Here is a 22,781-nt window from a genome sequence, read left to right as displayed (position 1 = left end):
TTTTGTCAACAACATCCATCTCTCACATTCATACAGTCGCAGCTGGAAGCTCGCAGGTGTCCTCCGAGGGTCCAGCTGGAGGTTCGGGTGCCTTGCTCATCTGTTAGCCGGCTAACAGCGGGAGAAGAGAGCTCGGTCTCTTTACTCACTGATGCAGATTTTTTTTTTCTGCTTTGTCTTTACTGAAAGGAAACAGCGATTCTCCAAAAGGGATCAAAATTCTCATGTGTTGATTTTTTTTTTTTTTTTTTTTTTTAAATGTGTCTGAATGTTTTAATTTTATGTTCGATACGAAGCTCCTGCACGCGGCGGTGACGGAGTTTGAGGGAAGTGATATCAGCCTCGTATCTTCAACGTGTCGATTTTATTTTTGGTTTTATCTAAAGAAATCTTAGCAGGTGAACACAGGGAGGAGCGTGTAATCATTCAACTTGTGTCAAAGTGTAAAGACGATCTGAAAAGAGTTTTTAGCAAGAAACTTAGTGCATCTGTGCCACAACCAAATCTAACTAATATACAGGGTATCTGCAGGTCTTAAAGTATAGAATAATCTTCAAAAGTCAGTTTCCTAAAGAAAAAGGCTTTAGAAAGTAGTAAAATATTAAATTTGATGAACAGAAGTCTTACATATTTTCTCTTGTCTGCCACATGCAGTGCTGTTAGTAATAAAATGTGTTCTGCAGGTTTGGTCTGTTTAATCATTTGATGTGTTTCAGCAGCATCGAACCTGCAGAAAACACTCAACTGCTGCAGCCACAAACAAGAGTTTAGTAAAAACTTAAGTCAATTTTTAATTAATTCATCCATCGATCCATTTTCTCCACTTGTCTGGGTCCCAGGTGCATTATTTTAATTAATTATATCATCAGGAATTATTGTTATATACTGCTGGGAAGTACTGGAAAAAATAGGATTTAATAATAATAATAATAATAATATGAAAGTATTAAAAAGGTCTTTAAAAGTATTTAAAATGGAGAATCCTGCAGAAACCCTGAATATAATATAACAATAGACAATAACATAATAACATATTAGCTGCCAACTTCATTAAATAAAACCCCAGTTGTCAAATTTCAGCTCCCTCAGTTTTAATTCAACTTTTATCACCATAAATTTCATTTTCCCTCTTAATTATAAAGAACATCCAACAGCTGATGTTATCACACGTGTTTGATAAAAGTAGATATTTATTAAAAATGCACAATGTCTTTAAGGACTTTTCATCTGAGGGCTGAAAAATGTCTCAGTACAAGATTATTATTATTTAAACTGATCACGTCTCCTCTTCGGCCATCAGGTGGCAGTAAAGACTCATGTTGCCGGGTGATGAGGAGGATGAGGAGGAGGTGAAGCAGATTTCACCTGCAGCTCAGTAATGAAATTAATCCCATTTGAGGGATTTCTGTAAAAAAAAAACAAAAAAAAAAACATGTATTATATTTACTTTCTTTGCTGTAAAACTTATTCTAAAGGTTACGGCTTAAAGTGCACTTTACCTTTTATGGAGGATAAAATGGACCTGATCTATTGAGATAAAGAAGAGCAGTTTGTTTCAAGTAATTGTGATGAAAAAGCCAAAATGAATACTCAAAATTCTGAGTTATTGCCATTACAACATATTAATGATTGTAAACCGTTTGTTGTAGTAAATGATGGTTTTGTGACTCAGGAATCAAGTCAGACAATTAAAACACAAAGAGAATTCAGCTTAATTGAATTTAAAAATGCAATAATAATTTTGCTAATTATTTCATCAGGTTTTAATCTTGATTTCCTTCCAGGCAGCGATTTGTTTCAGTTCATTTCTATGAAAAACCTCTGATGTGTTTTACATGATTATCTCCTGTGTTGGATGTGTCAATTAACTTTATTTATAAACCAGAGGACGGACGTGACAGACACATTTTTATTTTTTTATTACACATAAATAGCAGTTCAGTCAAATTATAACAAGATAGATCTCATAACTGATTATAATGATAAATAAATACAAGTTAACAGATCAAATCAAATGTGCTTCACAATGTTTTCCAGCAGTTTTTGTGTAGTTTTTGATTTTGTAGTTTGCTAAAGGGATGCAGAAAAGTAACAAACAAACAAATTAACAAAAAAAACATTCTGACAAATACATTTTCTAAAGCAAATAAACACGTCTGACCGAACGTTTTTGAAATATCAGCTGTTGAAAACATGTAATGATTCTATAAATGAGCCGTCTGTTGACCGTCGGTAAACAGCTGTTGGGTGACAGCTGTCATATATTGTTATAATATTTACACCTTCGCACACGTAAATGTTTTCCTTCAATACATCTCAGTGTTAGGATTCTTTGTCCACACAGTTGAATACGCTGCAATTAAGCTTTAACGACATTAACGAGAGTCACTGAAATACATTTTAAGACCCCGTCGAGTCTTGTTTGAACACATCTGCAGATGGAGATTTGAGAATATTATAACACTATAACACACTTGATTAAATATCGACTGTGACGGACTAAATAAAGTCTCAGATTTAAAGTCTCTGCTAGTTGTTTTTTCATAGACTTGAACTAAAACCAACAGCTGCCTGAAATGAAATAAAATCTGTAAAAACCGATGGTTCAATGTTAAAAATAGTCAACAGTAGTGTAAAAATGAAGTGGTTGGTTGTTAATTTGCCAAAAACATGCAAAACCACAACTACGACCCTCTATCTGTGTAAGTTATGGTTTTTATTATATGTATGAATTAAATTATAGAAAACATTCAAGCTGCACGTTTTTTAAGACCTGCTTCACTGGCTGTTTACTAACTATTACCGTTGACTATTTTACTGTTTCTAATCAGGAAACAGGTGCCACAGAATCTATCCAATCAGAAAAGAGTATTTGAACATGTGTTTCTATCATTGTCTGCTCATCTTGACAGTTTATGAACCAATAATCTGAAGCGATTAACACCATCCATCAGTTACTCCACGCAGATAAGTGCTTAAAGTCAAAACTACTCTGTTCTGAATTATAATTTGTGTGTAATCTGTTCTTTTCCCAACAAAATAAGTTCAATTACTTGGTTAAAACTATCTCAAAATGACATCTCTGCCTTCTTTTGCATAAAAAAAAATCCTTATAAAGGTTGAAACTGACTCTAAATATCAATTTGAACTGTTTTCTGCATTTATTGGTTCATTTTGTCCTGAAAAAAATAAAATAAATAAAATATTTCATCAAAGTTATGAGTTTGCAGCTTTTTCTTCTTTCTTTAACATCATACATGTCATCAGTATCCAGCGTTAAAAAGCTTCTCTACAGTGTTTTGCTGTTTTTTATCAGGTGTTAAAAGTGGGTTTTGATGCCTGGAAACGGGTGTAGTTTTGATCCGTGTTGTTCTCTGACGGATGACGAGTGGAGCTGCTGTTTGTCACCTTCATCAGAGCTCCGAACAGGAAGCGGAGGAGATGTGATCTCTCTCTCTGACGGAGACGGAGCTGCGCCGCCTTCCTTTAACAGGAAATTAATAGTTTCTCCATCGGAAATGAACAGGTGTCAGAGGTCGTCAGTATTCGTGTGTGTGTGTGTGTCACTCTTTATACTGTTTGGTTGTGAGGATGTTTCACTTGTTCCGCTCATCTGAAACAAGATGAAGGCAAAGTAATGAAAGGAATTGCCTATTTTTGTTGATTTAAATGAACACATAAATGAATATATACGGTAAATAAATGCTCTTAATTAATCTTGATATAAATGTAGAGCTAAACACAGTCTAACTATTAAAAAAAGTGCTTTCAAAGTCACACAAGAGCGTAAAAGTTTCTGGCTCTTCGGTTGGATTCGATGTTTTATTTCAGAAAACAGGATGGGATTCAAACAAACAACCTGAAGGCAAATCAAATTTAGCTCAGTGGCCCCAAAACTGCTCAGGAGGAAGAGATCAGGTTCGTCTCTGTGACGTGTGGGAGGCTCAGGTTTATAAAGCTGAGTCACAAAACACAGAGCAACAGACGTTATTAACCAAACGAGCCTTGAAATTAGCTGTAATTCTGTTAGCTCTTAATGAGAAACATGAAGCCCTGAACAAGAGAAGAAATAAACAAACATTCAGACCCTCAATAAAAAAACCCTGAAGAACCATGTTTGAACCCTATAAGTTATCTTACTTTACATGTGTTATATTAGATTATGTTGCATAATGTTACAATCTATTCATCTGTAATGTGAACCACCAGACGCACGCCAAGATGAACGTGTTCCTGGATCAACATTGCGATCGACCAATCACAGCCCTCTGACATCATCAGTGTGCTGCTCCTGTTTTCCTAATTAAATTTATTAATTTAAAGAAAGAGAAAGAAAAAAGAAGTTTTGAGAGAATGACAGCAGCAGCACACTGATGATGTCAGAGGGCTGTGATTGGTTGATAGGAATGTTGATCCAGGAACACGCTCTACTCGGCTAAATCACGTTGTGCACCACCAGACTTCAAAACTTACATCATCTGAGAGCCGTGAATGTCTGAGCCAGATTCTGAGTCCCTCCATCAAATAGATGTTGAGATGTTTCACAGAATACATGACCTGCTGGTGGCGCTAGAGGAGAAGTCAGAGGATCACTAAAGTCAGTAGAAAGAGTCGTGTTGGGACCTTGAATATTTGTTGTTAATTTCATGGTGATCCATTAAATAATTGTTGAGATATTAAACTCTGAACCACCGAATGTCAACCTGATGGTGTAGAGACGAAAAGTCCAAAAAGTAGTTTGGATGTTTAAAGGACGGGTTCACAATTTTTCAACTGTCAGGTGTCCAAATGAACACTGTAGATAAGATTAACCTTTATTGTAACACTTGTCTTGGGCATTCGAGAGACACATGTACAATCAGTTAACATGTATCACACACAGATCCATAAACACCAGAACATACACATCCCTCCCAATAAAAGCCATAATGTTTCACCCCCTAATTTATACATGTTCAACTGCCTGAGGGGATCGAATCATTCTGAATCATTCCTCCTGTTCATACTGGATATTAAAAGATCCTTCAAATGTGCTTTCAATGGAAGTGATGGAGGCCAAAATCCACAGTGTGTCCACACAGTCATTTAAAAGTTGATGTGAAGCTTCTATGAGTCTTCAGCAGTCTGAGTTAGTCATATCAAGTGGATATCTGACACATTTACAGTCTTTTTAAGCATCAAATTCCCTCTTTGTGTTTCCTCGGACAGTGTTTCCCTGTTGAGCTGCAGGTGGAAGTATAGTAACAAAAAGAAGAACTTTGGCACTAAAAACACTGTAACATTGAAAGATATCTACTTGATTTGACTCATTTGGACGCTGAAGCTTCATATTAGCTTCAGATAAACTTTTAAATACATTTTTTGCACAGAAGGAGGACATTATGAAGGGATCTTCTAATGGTCAGTATGAACAGGAAGAATGATTACAGCAAGAAAAACAGGTTTAATGTTCATTTGGGCTCCTGACTGTTGATTTAAGACACACTTGAAAAACTGTGAACTCATCCTTTAAACTAAAATCTGTCCCTCAACTCCACCAGTTCCTAAATTTCGTCAACCAGCTCGGTTTTTTATAAAGACGTCCAAATCTCGCCGTGTTACCTGCTGGAGGCGACGGATCGACCTGCCAGCAACAAGTCTCCTTGTGTTGATTTCCCCCTGCTGACAACATTTTTGAAAAAAAAAAAAAACGTCTCCTCGTCCTCTGACGACGCTTTAGAGACCCTTCACCCCGTCGCCTCATATATATGCCACATCTCGCCCTCGATCCTGCCATGATGACTTCATTATCCACCCACCGCACAGGCGGTGTGAGGAAGAGGAGGGGTCTGAAGGTCAGCTGAGGGGCCCTCTTCACAACCAGCTGCTGTCGCCGTGTCGCCATCCCCATCTCCATCCTTCTGGACACACGCACACACACATATATATATATAATGACGCCAGGATGACCACCACACACACACACACACACACACACACACACACACTCATATATATATATATATAAATACACACCTCTCCTGACCTCTGAGCCGGTTCACACGCTCCCTACACAACAGCTGGAGCAGCTTTGCTTTTCTACTATAGAGCGGGAAAGTAGAAGAGTAAAGAAAGTAGAAAGATAAGCTACAACTTTCTACTTCCTCTCACCGTCTTCCTCTCCTTCCTCCCCTTCGGCTCCTCTGTCACAAATCGGGTGTAAAAAGCCACTTTCCTTCTCCTCTTCCTCCTAATTTACCTCCTCACCCCTTCCCAGCCCTCCCTTCTTCCTCCCCTACATCAGTGCGGGAGGAGGGGTGGGAGGAGGAGGAGGAGGAGGGGGGGGGGGGGGCAACAATGGGACGCTGCTCCTTCCTCCCCCCCCCTCCCTCCTCCTCCTCACCCACCTCCACATCTGTGAGTGCCCCTCTGTCTCCTCATTCTTCTCCCTAACCGCTCCATTATTGGGCCTCTTTCACTTGTAAATGTGGCCAGCAATACTTCTGATGGGTCTTTTATGCACGCGGCCGGGGTCAGGAGAAAGGTAGGGGAGGGGGGTGGATACAATGAGGGGGTGGGTCAGGGTTGAGGGTGGCGAGGAGAGGGGGAGGCGGGGTTGGTTTAAGGAGTCTTGTGCTGTTTTTTTTTCTTGCCGGCCAGAGTGTGAGGGGACAATTGTGACAAAGAGTTAAATCCTTTTTTGTGTGTGCAGTCATTTGGGACGGTTGGGACGGGCCCAGCTCTCGCCTCTCACCTCGCATTCCTGCAGCCGGCCGTCCCCCCGGCAGGACGGAGAGGGTACGGGATGAGACGGGCCCGAGGTAGAGGAGGACGACCGGCTCAACAGTCAGGAGTTATGAATGTAACCCGGAAGGAGAATGATGGCAGCAGCATAACAAGTTAAAACAGTGTTAAAACAGCAACATGTTGTTTTTTGTATGTTTCATGATAATTTAAGTGTTCTGTGTATGTGATGATGTGAATGCAACTCTGGTCTGAATCAGTGAACGAGTTCATAAACTTGTTTCGACTTCTTTTGACACAGAAAAAGTGAACTAAATGCATCATTAAAAGCCAGGTGAGAACGTTCTCTCTTCTCATTGGTCGGATGTGTCCGGGTCGGAGCGGGAACGTAAACACAGGAAGAAGGTCCTTAAAAAGACAACGCACATGGTTTTTAGTCCAGTTCGGACCTCGAATCATTCTCCGGCTAGCTGCTAGCGGCTAGCTGCTAGCAATGGTGGATTTCACTCACAGCATGCAAAGTGCTCCTGGCTACCTGAACCACTGAGCTAAAACTTGCAACCTTGTAGTCAGTTAGATGGATGTCGGATCATGTTCCCACCACAAATTAACCATTGGTCGGATGTGTCCGGGTCGGAGCGGGAACATAAACACAGGAAGAAGGTCCTGAAAAAGCTCCTATCTGCCCAAATATCAAGAAGACAACATACATGGTTGTTAGTCCAGGTTGGACCTCGATTCATTCTCCAGCTAGCTACTAGCTGCTAGCTGCTAGCTGCTAGCAATGGTGGATTTCACTCACAGCATGCAAAGCGCTCCTGGCTATGAGAACCATTTAGCTAAAACTTGCAGCCTTGTAGTCAGTTAGATGGAGGTTGGATCACGTTCCCACCACAAATGAACCACTCCAGAACTGGTCTGAAAACACCCCATGACTCTGTGAGGCTGCTTTGAGCTAACTGCTAACATCAGCCTGCTAAAATGCTGATGTTTAGCAGGTTAATCATTTCAGTTCAGCCTGTTAGCTTGCTAACATTTGCTAATTAGCACTAAATAAAAAGTACAGCTGAGGCTAATGGGAATGTCATGAGTTTTGCAGGTATTTTGTCATAAACCAACGTATTTTTTTGACAAGATAATAGCAATAGATGAAAAGTCAGGAGTTCAAGTCATAATAATTAATACTCTGGGGAGCATGAATCTGTGAACACAATTTCACAGCAATCCATCCAATAGTTGTCGAAATATTTTAAATAAAGAACTAAAAAGTCGACCTCATGGTGGCGCAAGAGGAAAAGTCGGAGGATCATTGAAGTTTTTAGGATATATCATCTGGGAGCCATGAATGTCTGAACCAAGTTTTACATCAATCCATCAAGTAGATGTTGAGAAATACCACGGCATGAGTGAAAACTCTGACCTGCTGGTGGCGCTAGAGGAAAAGTCAGATGATCACCACAGTGTTTAGAATTTAACCTCATAGGATCATGAATATATTTTGTAAAGTTCATGGCAATCTATGTAATAGTTGTTTGGATATTTCAGTTTTGGACAGCTAGCTGATTTTTCTCCAACAGTAGTCTGGTTTACTGATGAACACTACTTAAAATTTCAAATAAAAAGTGACAGTTCTGCTATGTTGCATTATTTTACCTGAAATTAAGTGTTATGTTATATGAGAATATATGATGTCTGAGTGTTTAATGTTCAGTTCTGTGACGTTACGTTTGTTGTTTATGTTGTTTCTGAGCGGCGTCATGGTGTCATGGCCTGACCAGTGTTATAAGGGATTATCTGTTATTTTAGCTTCTGTTGTGACCTCTGCCACACACACACACACACACACACACACACACACACACACACACACACACTCACACGCACACACACAGCAGAGAGGTGGTCTCAGTAGCAATCGAGTCTCCAGGACAACAGGTGAACAAAGGGGACGCGGCGGGGGGAATGTGAGGCGAGGAGGGAGCTCGGTTGAGTGTGGGGGGGGGGGTAGAAGGGTGATTCTCGGAGAGAGGGCTGATGGGAGAGGAGCTGGTGGTGGTGGTGGTGGTGGTGGTGGTGGTGGTGGTGGGTGGGGGTGGGGGGGCAGGTTGACCTTGGCCTCTGTGTGGTGGTCAGATGGGGTGCGAAGGCCACCGGCCGTGAAGCAGGAGGAGGAGGATGAAGAGCAGAGAAGGATAAAAGCTGTGACGCTTCTCACTCTCTTCAGACCTGCAGTGATTAATGACAAAACACACACACACACACACACACACCCCGGCTGACCCCTGTGAGCCCGCTGCTCAAACAGCGGGCCCCGGGTCTTTGGCGTGGTCACTTTCCCAACACTTCTGATTGATGAGCGATTCCTTTCCCACCACAAATTATGGTAATAACGCTGAAAGAGTCGAGGAGCCGCAACACTGCAGCTGCTCTGCACAACTCTCTGATCCCAGCGAGTTACGACCTCAGCTTTCACTTTGTAGAAAGTAGAGAGAGTTAAAAGACACCTCAGCATGCAGGAATGATTTCTTAGATGTTTTAAAAGTCAAAAGCCACATCTAGGAAATAGATTTCTTGTAGAAAATATCTCCATTTATTATCAAGGTCGTAGCAAAGATTTTGTACAACCTACCTTTTAGACTGAACGCAGAGCAAATTTGCACCTGATGAATTTCACTGCGAGTGTTTTTAAAGTGTTTCTCGCTTTTCTGTTTGTCTAAGTTACTAAAGAGGAGTCATCCAGAAGCTTTTGCTCAAGTTTTCAATTTGCACAAATGTGTCTTCGCCTCAGTTTGCATCATCCGGAGTGAACTGCATCTTATTTGTGTACATTTCGTTCTTTGCATTGACTTTTCTTGCAATCACGGCACCTAAAATTCACTTTATGTTCAGTCTGAACACACCAAAATAATCAGAGAATTACATTTTTATTTAAATGACAAACATTTAACAATTATTTATGTTTTCTGCACATTTTATCTTCCACATTATGGTCCAAATGCTGTTTTAAAGCCTTTTCCACACTGCCACACATGTAACTGTGGAGGAAATCCTGTTATTTTATTTCTAAATGAGTAACATTTTAAGATATTTAGTCTAAAAAGTGTCAGAATCAACCTTACAAACCCAATATAGAATGTAAACTCCTCCTCAGGTTATTATATGTATATATTACCACAACACTGCAGATGACAGTCGTGTTTATACCGGCTCTGCACTGCAAAACTATTATTTCTAAATCATCAGGTTTAAAATTCAACATCAAGATTTCTCTCTAAAATACATGAAAGCTGTCAGAGCTGTTTGTTGCCTACGTCATGTAATTTATTATGAGTGTCAACATCTTGACACGTATCAGATAAATATCGTATCAATAATACGACACTTGTTGCCAGGACGACGCTTGACGTCTAACCACTTTTATACTCTTTAACTCTTAACATTGACTTGATATTTATATATTTGTACTTTATATTTTTATTCTGACTCTTTCTTCCTGTTTCAGAGGATGTTTATGGAGTTTCTTTCCTTTCTGAATTGAGGGTCTGAAGCGTAGATTCAGATAAGTGTGATGTGGATCTACTGACTTTGAGGAAAACTAAAATATCTCCGCTGAAATCTTAGTAGAGCTATTTTATTATTTTATTATTATTTATTTGTATAATTCAGTCTATATATTGTTATTGTGTTGAGTTGTATAAATAAAACTGACATTAAACTTGTTGATCCAAGTTGATTTAGAAACAGGTGAAATAAACCTCATTGTTGGATTTTGTGAGTTAAAAATGAGATTTCTCTTAATGACATGAAATCCACCCTGAAGTCATTTGTCTTTACATTTTTCTCCACTGTGATCCACCACAGTGATCCTGTGTGTTTATGGTTCCCAAAATGCAACATCCAGCTGCACTTCAAAGGAGAGTAATAACTGAAGACATTTTCAAACCTATAGCTGGTTTGTTCTGGTTTGAATCAGAGGATGAGCTGCTCAACATGTGTCCTAAGAAGGAGCGAGAACGTAAACACAGGAAGGAAGTCCTGAAGAAGCTCCTGTCTGCCCAAATATCAAGAAGACAACGTGGTTGTTAGTCCAGGTTGGACCTCAGTTCTCTCCGGCTAGCTGCTAGCAACTGATGATTTCACTCATCCGAATCCCAGCATGCAAAGCGCTCCTGGCTACGGGAGATGGAGGTCAGATCACCACCAACACTCTGCTCCAGAACTGGATTGTGAGACCACTTCCTCTAAAGGGTCTCTGTGTGAGTTCAGATCTGCACAAACAAATCTCACCAAAGAGGAAAACCAAAGACAGTTTGATTCAACCGAAACCACTAAACCACGAAGGTTTGAAAACGTGAAAAAAGTTTAAATACCAAAACATCACCAAACAGATTTAATGTACAAGATATTTAGAATCTTTTACGATCTGGATCTTTGGTCTTTTAGAGAAATGTGCTGATCCTGATGCTCGACCTTTACACTCAAAAGGTCAGAGGAAGTTCAAGATCCGAGAAAGATCAACAAGTGCTCGAATGATGAGTGTAATCAAAAATTCCTTGTTTGATTTGTTCAATAAAATATCACTGGTATGTTTCACACCTGAAAGTCTGAATCAAGGTTCATGTTTTTGTTAGTTTTGGTTTCACATTTCAATTATCTGAGCACATGAAAGGATTTTACATGACGTACCTACATCGTGTTGTTATCACTTACATGAGCTGTGTCTGCCTGTACTCAACACTGATTGGTTTGTAGACGGGTGTGAATCTGATGTAGGTGTGTTAGTTACTTTCTATAAACAGATATCTACATATGAATGTATCTGTAGGCAACAGGACCAGGTTTTGGTACCGGAAGTGTTCTGGTTTCCTTTTCTAGTCCGAGTAGTATTGACCAATCACGGTTGAGCAGGTTGCATGGAGGTAAACAGTCCATGTGGAGCAAAAGAGGCGAAACGCAACCTCAGAACCCATCAGCTTTCATCTGATGATGATGATGTAGCTTTTTATTAGCTTTTTAAGAATTTATCTGTATTCATATGCATATATCTGTTTATACAGATGCCAAAATCTCATCTGGACTGTCTCAAGTTGTTAATCAGACTGTAAACAGTGACCATCACCCTGATATCCGTTATCTGTTAACTGATATCGGCCATTGCTCCCAGAGGCTAAATAGTCATCAGACATTTGAATAAATGGAGAGAAATGAATGAACAGATTAATTATTATCATTATTATGACATTACTTGATCTTCAGGTTGCATTGCTCTCCTGTCTTCTCTCATCCTCTCTTAAAACACCTGGAAAGTTTCAGCATTTTTATGTTTTTTCCATTTGACTTTTTATAACGTCGTCAGACCATATTTCAGTTAAAGACTTGTTCTCCTCCTCTCTGCATCTGCTACTGCGGCTCATTTTTCCTTTTTCTGCTTCTGCCAGAACTTCCTGTAATTGGTGTAAATTGCTGCAAATGTTATCATGCAAGAAATGAACCGAAACATGGTTCAGTTTGATCCGCACCGAGACCTCCTCTTTGTGTCGGACCGAGGTTAAGCTGTGTGATCCAGATCGTGGTTTCACACCTGTAATTATGGTTTGGATCAAACGAAGCAGGTGTGAAAGGGCCTTAGAGAAGTGCATTCGACCGATTGATTTTTCTTTTTTTAAAGCAGGTCTGAGCTGTTGGACTGAACGTGTTGGCGGGTCAGTATGTGTGTGTCTATATGTGCAAATGAATTATCAAAACGTTCAACCTGCTGCACGTCTGCTGCTTGTGGGGAAGTGATTTCTACATCTGCAGCCGAGCAGTTTAAGAACTTTTCTCTCGGCTGTTAAAGCGTCTCTGCTTCTCGTTACGGGAACGGAGGACGAGACGACAGAGACGAGTTCCAGCTAACACACCGACCGACATGTCCTCCTCTGGCCAGGCAGCAAGTGTTGCTTAAAATAAACAAAAGCAGATCATTGGTCGGGAGGAGGCGGTGATGTCAGAGCGCCCCTGGTGAACTGCAGCTGTGACTCTGCAGCTGTTGCTGAACAGTGGTGCAGTGTGTGGTGGGGTGGGGTGGGGGGGGACGGGAGGGGGGGACAGGCTGCTGTTTGGTACCAATAGAGGGGTGAAGGTGGGGGGGGGGGGTAGCAGGCGGTGATGGCGGCTCAGTCAGAGACGGGTGCAGACGCCCCGGGCGTCTCCAGCCGGTGACGAAAGGAAGGAACAAACGGCGGCCAAAAAACGCTCACAAAGTCACGTTTGCAGCTGAGCGTCGTGTATGAGGGCGGCGTGAAGGCGACATCAGTCCGCTCTGGTGCTCTGAGGGCCAAACATGGCCGCCTGCCTTCGTCTCTCCGCTGCAACACACAGCAGAACAAACTGGTTGAATCCAGAACTGGCGAGCAGAGCGGCGCTGACATTTTGCAGGAGGTGATGGGTCGCTGATGATGATGCTATTTGGGGGGCGTGTGTTTATATATGTGTGTGTGTGTATGTGTGTGTGTGTGGAGGTGGGCGAGCGAGTGGGGGGAATAACGAGAGAGAGGGGAGGTGCTACGTCATATATGGACATCTGCAGTCCCTCTCTCATCCCCAACCCTGAAAGAATGAACCCGTTTCAGCCTCGCTAGCATGTTCGCTTGCTTCCAGTCGTACCTGACATTGCAGACGGTGCACGTACGCAACACACACACACACACACACTGACACACACACACGTCCTGTGTTCGCTCCTTTTAAAAAAAAAGACCATCACGTGTCTTCGGAGAGTCACTAGAGGTCATTTCCAGCGGCGGACCTTCAACATTCTTGCACATTTCTCAGACGCCCAGGAGATGCTGCTTCTGCTGCTGGAGGGAGGGAAGAAGGAGTGTGTGTGTGTGTGTGTGTGTGTGTGATGGGAGGGAGGGAGGAAGGAAGGGATGCTGGGAAGGAGGTCGTGATGTGACGTCACCCCTGTGATGCTCCCACACCTCCTCCTCCTCCTCCTCCTCCTCCTCCGCCCACATCCAGTCCCCTCCCTTCATCTCCATCTCCATCCTCCCTGCCTTTTACTCTGCGGCGGTGTGTTTGTGTGTGTGTGTCACACAGTGATGACACAGCCCGGGTCATGTGACTGTGGAGGTGGTGGTGGTGTTGTTGGGAGGAGGAGGAGGAGGAGGAGGAGGAGGAGGAGGGGAGGATGGGAGGCGGCGGGTGGGGGGAGGCATGAAGGAGGAAGTGAGTGACCCGGAGCAGAACGCAGCAGGGCGGATGAGAGCAGACGACTGAACCTGCTGCTCGACGGCGTCCAACATGGAGGCCGAAAACCGGAAGGGGAAGCGTTCTGCAAACGTTTTAACGCTGCGTCGACGTCTGTAATCACATTAATCTTCAGTCACTCCCCCTCAACAGACACACGAACCTCTGATGAAAGATTTCTGCTGGAAAAAAGGAGCTAAAGTGCTCATGAAGTTGCATTTTTAACCAAATGTAACCGTGAATCAGCTAACAGCTTCATTTTGACTAGCAGAGGTTTTGTGAAGCCTCGAATGAGACTGAAAATTTGCATCACGGGACAGAAAATACAGATTTAAAAAAGAAAGTGACATTACAGACACACAGAACAGACAGATGACGTTCATATCACATTTTAAAACACCTCAGTCACATATTTTTGCCTTTAAGACTCAAAGAACGAGTGGAAACAGCGCAGCGATCGCTCTATAGCTCATCAGCAGAGGTTAAACGGCTGTAATGATCTCTCTAATCATTACACTGCTCTCCTAATTGTTTCCTCAAGATATCTTTGTCATCAATATCATTGTCGATACCGATCAATTCCTCGTTGAGGCGCAGTCAGCTGCGAGTGCACCTGAAGTAACCGACCGACCGGCAGAGAGAGAGAAGAAGAATCTGCTACGTCGGCACGTTTTATGATTTTATTTGTCGAAAAATTCAGATTGTTTTTTTTACAAAGTGATGAGAAACAAACACGGTTTGTTTCTGTTATTGATTCTGGTCGTCAAACTGCTGAAATCTGTTCTTTAATTGAATCTTTTATCATCTATTTTAAGATCAACAAAACATTCAGGTCCTGATTGGCTCATAAATCTCTTTTAATGTCACTTTTTGAGTTTGAGTTTTTAAGTTTTTTTAAACTTTAATTACTTAAAATTGTTAAAAGATGCAACAGGACAGTGTCTCCCAACGTTAAAGGCGTCACAAGACAAAACTTGAGAGATGAACAGATGATTAACAGGAGTAGAAACTGAAAAACATACTTCTGCTTCATAAAGTTTAGTGTTTTTTCAGACTTTCCTCCAATTTTTGACATTTTTCTTGTGAATTTCTGGATTATTTGACACTTTCAGGCCTCTAAAAACAATAAAATAAAGCAAATGATCACTTTTCACAAGGTTTTGCAAGAAGATATTGTTTCTTTTTAAGGGGTCAGTAAAGTTGTAAAACAGCAGCAACAAGAGATAAAGATGCTTCACTCAAAGGTGTATTTATACAGATGAATATTTGGCCATTAAAGACATTAAACTAAGACTTTGCAGTCGTGTTTTTGTTTCAGAAAACATCACAACTCTGCAGACGTCATTACAGTTTCACACCAAAGCAAACAAGTCACTCAGTTTTAGGAAATTTTGGACTCATAAACACAACTTTGCATCAAACTTTAATACTTTTATACTGAATGAAATGTTTCTGTTGCATCCAGAATAAAAAAAACTATCAAGAATCAGAAGCTGACACTGAATCTGTGATCTCGTCGACTTCGTCTTCGATCAGATAGTTCAAGACTTCAATCAAAGTTTGTCAGATTTTAGACTTTAATCGTGTTCAAGCAAAGTTCTTGTGCAGCTGCTTGTGTTTTCACCACATTTAACATTTGAACTTTGGCGTCTTTTGCTAAATGAGAAACAGTTTTGTATAAAACATGTTTATATATCTCAAAGCAAGGTAAGGCATCGGGGAAAAACTATTGTTTTGGTGGTGAAACTCAGATATCTGCTATATTTAATAAGATGAAGGACACTCAGCTCTACTCATGAGCTCCAAATGTTCTGATTTTGACATGAGAAAGGTCTCCTCTGTTTGAACCCTCTGATCCTGTCATCATGGGGCGTTCAATGACACTCAGTCAACAGACAACCGGTGTGTTTTACCCCCCAACTTGGGTGGTGGCGTTGACTCAGCACACACACACACCTCCCCGAGTTTTTAATCCACTGATCTGAGGCTGAGCTCCCATCCCGGAGCCGCTCGGCTCCTCGGGACAACACGCTGAGAGCGGATTACAGGAGCAAATTAGTCTGAGGAGACCCGACGCATCCGAGCCGGGGTGACGCTGTGGTGTGAAAATCAAACAGACCCCCGTCCCCAAAAAAAACCCCAAGGAGGCCAAAGTCAAACTGAGGGTTTGATTTACCCTGCTGCTGACACCTTTTCAGCCTCCTGTCACAGCTGCCACATGTTTGAAGATTTTTCTGTCCTGTGACACAAAAAACCAAACAACATAAAACCCAAAAGACGTCTAATATCTTCAGCAAATAGTTTCAGAATCAAATCTCATTCTGATGATAAATATTTCTGGAAAAATGCAACTTTTGTTTTTGTTTTTTAGCTTTCTTTAGATGCTTCCTTGTAAAACATATATATTTTTGTATCCATTCAGTCACTTTCCCTCAGAATTTTAAATATTTTATGGACAGAAACTTATTTTTTCTCAAATTAGACAAACATCTGAAACAAAAAACACTTCTTATTGTGCCACCAGACAAACTAAAAATATCATCTTTCATGCATCTTTTGATTCCTGATGAATAATATCAGGAAGATGGAAGTCACATGACTGATTTAAAATGAAGGCAGCATCCAAAGAAACTCTGGGCCTGTTGGAAAAATTTCAAATAACATTTTAACCAAAAAAACTGCACAGACTTTAGTTTCTTTTTCTAAACTTTAACTTTTAAACTGATAAATTAAATCTGAACAATAAAAGCAATTAGTTTGAAGAACTCTGGATAATGCATGAGATTAAAAACAATCAGGAAACAGAAGAATAAAAATAAAGATGAAACAAACAAACAAACATTAAAAAAAAAATAAATCTGATGCTTCCAATGATCATTAATTCTTTATTATTCACCAACAGTAGAATCAGTACAAACGAATTCCGTCTTTATTGGCTTGTAATGGCATCTTTTATCAAAGGGATAAAGGGCTTGGAAAAGGTCACGGTTTGTTAAACAAAATTAAAATGATACATTCCTGAAGAATTATGCAAATTATAATCCCCAAAACGCCAACAAAAGGCGGCAACAAAAGCTCACCAGTGGAGCGACAATAAACCTTCCCTGCGAGGTTTTCAGGAGGAAAAGTGCGAATAAAGAGAGAAGCGGTGGAGATGGGCCTGCCTGGGAAATATTAGTTTCACTCCAACAACTTAGAAAAAATGTCCCAGCTTGTAAAATACTTAATTATCACTCTTTATTCTTCATGCTTTGGCCTCCTTCTTCTACAGGCCCCATAATTAAACAAAATCTGCAGAAAGAGAGGCCTTCTTTGCTCCGGTTAATCGGTTAAAAGAGGTAAAATAACCGCTTTTAGGGGAATTAAAGTTAATTAAAAAGCTAATTAGAGTCAAATTAAGGTGGCAGGAAAAGACCATGGCCCTCAAAAGGCCCTGAAACAGAAACTCTACAACACAAATGGACTAAAAACTAAAAAAAAAAACATGCAAAAACATGAGGATGAGGTGAAAATCAAAAGAGCAATATGCATAAAAAGAAAAAAAAAAACAGATTATATCCGGTGAAAGAGGATCAGAAGTGCAGGAGCGTCCAGCAACAGATGTCCAGGCACAATTCTCGGGTTGGATTTGAAATTTCACAAGAATTGCGTTTGGACAATCAGCAGCTAGAGCTCAAACTAATACAAATATAATCACATATAAAACCAAGAAAAGAAGAAGAAAAGCAGGAAAAAAAAGCAACAAAGAGAGATTTTTTTTTTTTTTTTTTTTTTTTAAAAGGCCTGTTCACAAGTGAACCTGCTGCTCCACCACGATCCACATTGAGTGTGAGCACAAACTGAAGTCAGAGGCAGCGTGTTCACACTCAAACACATCAGAGGCCACATCAGCCATATTATCCAATTACAGCCGCTAATTGGCCTCTCTCCAATTTATCAGAAATAATCCTCCAAAAAAATAATAAAAAAACACAGCAGCCGAGATTCAAATCAACATCCTTTCATAAACATCTCAACACAGACAATAACTTTGGAGGAAAAAAAGAGGAATTCCGGGAATCAAAGCGGGGGGAAACAGTTTTTTTTTTTTTTACCCCAAACTCCTCTCCGCCATATCTGCACCTGTTAAGACGCATCTCTCTCCTCCTTCCTTCCTCTCTTCATCCCCCCCACCACCCTCCAAAAAAAAAAGCTTTTAAAAAAAAAACTAGCATCTACTGCACATCCTTTCACCTTTTTCCTCACACAAACCTGCACAGAAAGATTTAAAAAAAAAAAAAAAAAAAAATTAAAAAAGGGGAAATGACAGGTTGCAGGATGCTCCTCCGCGTGTAGTTCCAGCAGACAAATCAGTTACTCCTCCAGGAAAAAAAAGGGGGAAAAAGAAGCTGATGATGGAAGCAGGGAGGCGGGCAGGGAGGCTGGATGCTCCCCCGGATGGTTGCAGGGGAGGACGGCGAATCCGCCGCCACTATCACCGCCACCGGTCCTTTTGGGCTCCTCCTTCTCCTTCTCCTCTCTCCCACTGGCCGATTTTGGGGGGCTTTTTCTGGGGCTCCTCCAACAATAAGCCCCGGTGTCACCGAGGGAGAGCTCGGGAGTGGGGCCGGTCCGCTCTTGGTACTGAGATTTGAATAAACACACGCGCACACACACACCGCGGGGGTTGATGATAAATGCCCATTGTGCCCCGGAGGAGGAGGAGGAGGAGGAGGAGAAGAAGAAGAAGTAATGAATCTGCACTGGGAGAGAGAGAGAGAGAGAGAGAGAGAGAGAGAGAGAGAGAGAGAGAGAGAGAGAGAGAGAGAGAGAGAGAGAGAGCAGCTGCGAATGAACAACCAGCAAACCTCTTAAAGACACAACAGTCTTATTTATTTTTCCCCCTTTTTCTCTCTTTCTTTCTCTCTTTTTTCTGCTTTTTTCTTCATTTCCAATTACAATCAAAACACTGTTAACCCTCCTGCATAAACACACACACACACACACACACACACACATGCACATTGAGTACTATAGATGACGTTTTCCCCTTTTTGCTGCTGCTGTAAGAGACAGTTGGAGCTCAGAGGCTTCCCTCACTGATGATGTGATGGTGGGAAAACACAATAAACAAAAAGGTGAATGAAGTAATTTTTAAATTGTTTTATTTATTTTATTTAAAGGGCAGGTTCACACTTTTTCCAAGTGTGTGTTAAACCAGCAGTCAGGTGTCCATATGAACAGTGAAAGAGGTTTTCCTCGCTGTAATCATTCCTCCTGTTCATACTGGATATTAAAAGATCCTTCAAATGTGCTTTCAATGGAAGTGATGGAGGATAAAATCCACAGTGTGTCCACACAGTCATTTAAAAGTCTCTGTGAAGCTTCTATTCAGCTTCAGCAGTCTGAGTTAGTCATATCAAGTGGATATCTGACACATTTACAGTCTTTTTAGCATCAAATTCCCTCTTTGTGTTTCCTCGGACAGTGTTTCCCTGTTGAGCTGCAGGTGGAAGTATAGTAACAAAAAGAGGAACTTTGACACTAAAAAGACTGTAATGTTAATAAATACTGTACATTAATAAATACTTATATGGGGCTGAAACTAACAATTATTTTCATTATTGATTAATCTGTCAGAAAATTGTGAAAAATGTCTTAAAACGTTTTGTTTTGTTTGGACCAAAACCTAAAGATATTCAGTTTGTCATGTAAAACAAATAAAAGCATTAAATCTTCACACTGGAGAAGGTGGAACAGAGAATTTTTGGCACTTTTGCTTAAAAAAATGACTAAAACGATTATTCGATTATCAAAATAGTTGACAATTTTCTGTCAATCAACTTAATTGATTAATCGACTAATCGTTGCAGTTTTACACTGAAGAATGTCCTTAAATCTGCTTATAACTACATCATAGTGTGTTAAAAACCATTTATTAAATGTTTGTGTAAAGCCTATAAATGCCAGAAAGGAGGACGTTAAGTAAACTGTTACCAAATATTGTATTTCTTGCAAAATAAAATGTTTTTTAAGATTGTAGTTAATTTATTGTTTGTTTATATTTTGCTTGAATTATTCTTCTTTGGGTGATTTTGATCATATTTCTTTACTATCAACCCAACTTTTACTAGTTTTAAAAATACAAATTTTAATTTCTGAAATCCAAGTGTAATTGTGAACATTTGATTGTGAACATTCACTTCTATGACAAGTGCTGATGTGACTGAAAGCTCCAGAACTGCTACTAAATGGACCTCGAGGACCGTGTGGAGGTTCTAGTTCAGATTGTTGTGAAGATTAATTTGCTCTTACGTGTCTTTGTATAGTTTATTCATCTAAAGTTAAAGACCAATAACAATATTTAACAATTTAACCACTAAAAACTCAAATAAAATGAGTTTATTACAAAAACAGTAAAGAATAATTTAAAAGATCATGGCAAAAAAATGTAATATCCTTAAAAGACCTTATTTTATTTTAATACCTGTAATAAAAGGATATATATTCATATCTCTTAAATATTCATGATCTAAAAAGCTGGTGAATCTTTTAAATTAAACAGAGAAATAACTGAAGAAGCCATTGATCATTATGATTTAAGCAAATTAAATCAATTTAACAACCTTTCTGTTTAAAAAAATGATAATCTGCAGTTTATTGCTTCATAGATTTTCACAAATAAATAAGAAAAGGATATAAACACTTCATTTTGCCTCCAAAACTCATTAAAGATCCCTTCCAAACATGTTTTAAGATGTGTATAAAACACTCTACCTGAGATATTAATTGCATCTGATGTAATTTTTCCAGAATTATATCATTAATCATCTCCTCCTCCAACATCTCCTCCTTCTTTTTTTATTAATAATACAGAATCTCTGAATATGTAAATATTGTTGATTTCTAAAGTTTTCCTGCTGGACACCAGATGTCTCCTCCTTCACTGTAAAGTTCATTCTCAGTGTTTGTGCAACTGGAGGCTTCAAGTTTCCACATCACACTTGTATAAGTTGCATACTGGACCACGATTGGCTCCAAACTAGCTGTGATGTCACAGATCCTGCTCGTAGGTTCACGTGCTAAATTTATTTAAGAGTTTAAGGTGAGAAACTTTCCTCCTTCAGCAGATGAATGTGAACATACATCATTCTGCACAGAGAAGAAGAACAAATGTCCAGCTGCAGGAACAAGAAGAAAAACATGTTTCTGCATGAAGGAGGACTTTAAATTAAGTGTTTTTCTCATTAAAATAATACATTTATGTAATTATCAGTCACTACGATGATGTATCGTAATCACAACAGTGTGAAAAGTTTTCATTCAGTGTATTTTTTATCTCTTTTGATGGATTGAGGCTAGCAGTTTCCCCCTGCTTCCAGTCTTTGTGCTAAGCTAAGCTAACCACATCCTGGACGCACAGAGATGAAACTCGTCTCATCTGACTGACGTGTGTTCAGTATGTTTCCTCTTCATAATTACACAACATGGATGGTGACAAAATATAGCAAATATCACAAAACTGGATGACAACAAACCTGAAACACATCTATCAGTTCCAGAACAAATCTGGAAGACTTTCTGGACTTTTCTGACTAGACGAAACAAAATCTGATGAAGGAAAACACATCATCATCATCATCATCATCTCTCTGTGTGCCTGAAGTCATGATGAGGTGAATGCAGGTCAGCACCGATATCCTTGATTGATTTCCCCTCATTAAATCAATACTGATCACAGAGAAGTCGATGCAGACGAAGCAGATGAGACAGAAACGTGTTTGTAAGTTCAGTTTGACCAAGAGAAACGTCATGAATATGATCTTTATTCAGTTTATTACAGTCAGCATTAAGAACATCTTGAGCACACAAATATGCGACTCACCTTTTTCCACATTCTTCGATATCGTCTCGTGTTTCACTCTTTTGCTTCTAGAAAAGTTTCTGTGAACTAAAAACCTGGTAACAGTTTATTTCACAGGTCTTTAATTTCCTGGTAATTTTTTAGGAGGTTTCCTGGAAAGACTGATGTGATTTGGTGCTAATTATTAGAGAAATTTATTTAAAAGAAAAGCTCAATTTAAACCGGTAAATGATGATTCACTATGCATTCATTATTTGAGACACTGTTGTTCATGTATGTTGAATTGTGTGCTTCTCTGTGGACAAATTTCACATTTTTTACAACTTTACAACCATTTACTCTCTCCAGATAATGCAATTAATAGGTTGTAGTTGAACACTTTAAAACTTTACTTTTCAAAACATCCGTTACAAAGTGTCTCACAAACAAGGACAAATAAAATAAAGCAGGAAAACATTGCTTTTGTGATTTGGTTAAAAGTCCAGCTGGTGCGTTTTGGACACTCCGAAGCTGTCTAATCATGTTTTGGGCCAAAGCATGTAAACACTGCATTACAATAATCCAGCTGAGAGGCAATAAAAGCATGAATCACTCTTTTGAGGAACATTAAAAGAAATAAAAGATCTAATTCTAGAGATATTCCTCAAGTGGAAAAAAAGTGGAAAAAAATAGCCTTTTAAGATGGGACTAGAGAGTGAGGTTCTGATCTAAAATCACTCCGAGGTTTTTAACAGTGGATGCCACATGCTGAGCTAGAGAGCCAAGAGCAGACAGAACCCAGCCATGAGTGTGCTCAGAGTCTATAATAAGGATTTCTGCTCTGGAGGAATTAAACTAAGGAAAATTCACTGCCATCCAATCCTTAACTGCAGCGAGGCAATTATACATGGAAGATAACTTAGCTGATCCAGATGGTTTGCAGGACAAGTACAGTTGAGTATCATCTGCGTAACAATTAAATTAAATATCATGCTGTTAATGATGT

At 39.9% G+C, this 22,781-nt stretch overlaps 1 protein-coding gene across 1 annotated transcript in view; it reads right to left on the bottom strand.

Moving 5' to 3' along the window:
• Window positions 1-22,781, bottom strand: part of LOC121903507 (spermatid perinuclear RNA-binding protein-like) — a 216,377-nt gene that overhangs the window by 182,023 nt on the left and 11,573 nt on the right. The window lies entirely within an intron of this gene.

The sequence above is a fragment of the Thunnus maccoyii genome, chromosome 9 (genome assembly GCF_910596095.1).
Source record: "Thunnus maccoyii chromosome 9, fThuMac1.1, whole genome shotgun sequence".
NCBI classification, from domain to species: Eukaryota; Metazoa; Chordata; class Actinopteri; order Scombriformes; family Scombridae; genus Thunnus; species Thunnus maccoyii.
This window is presented reverse-complemented; position numbering and strand designations above follow the sequence as displayed.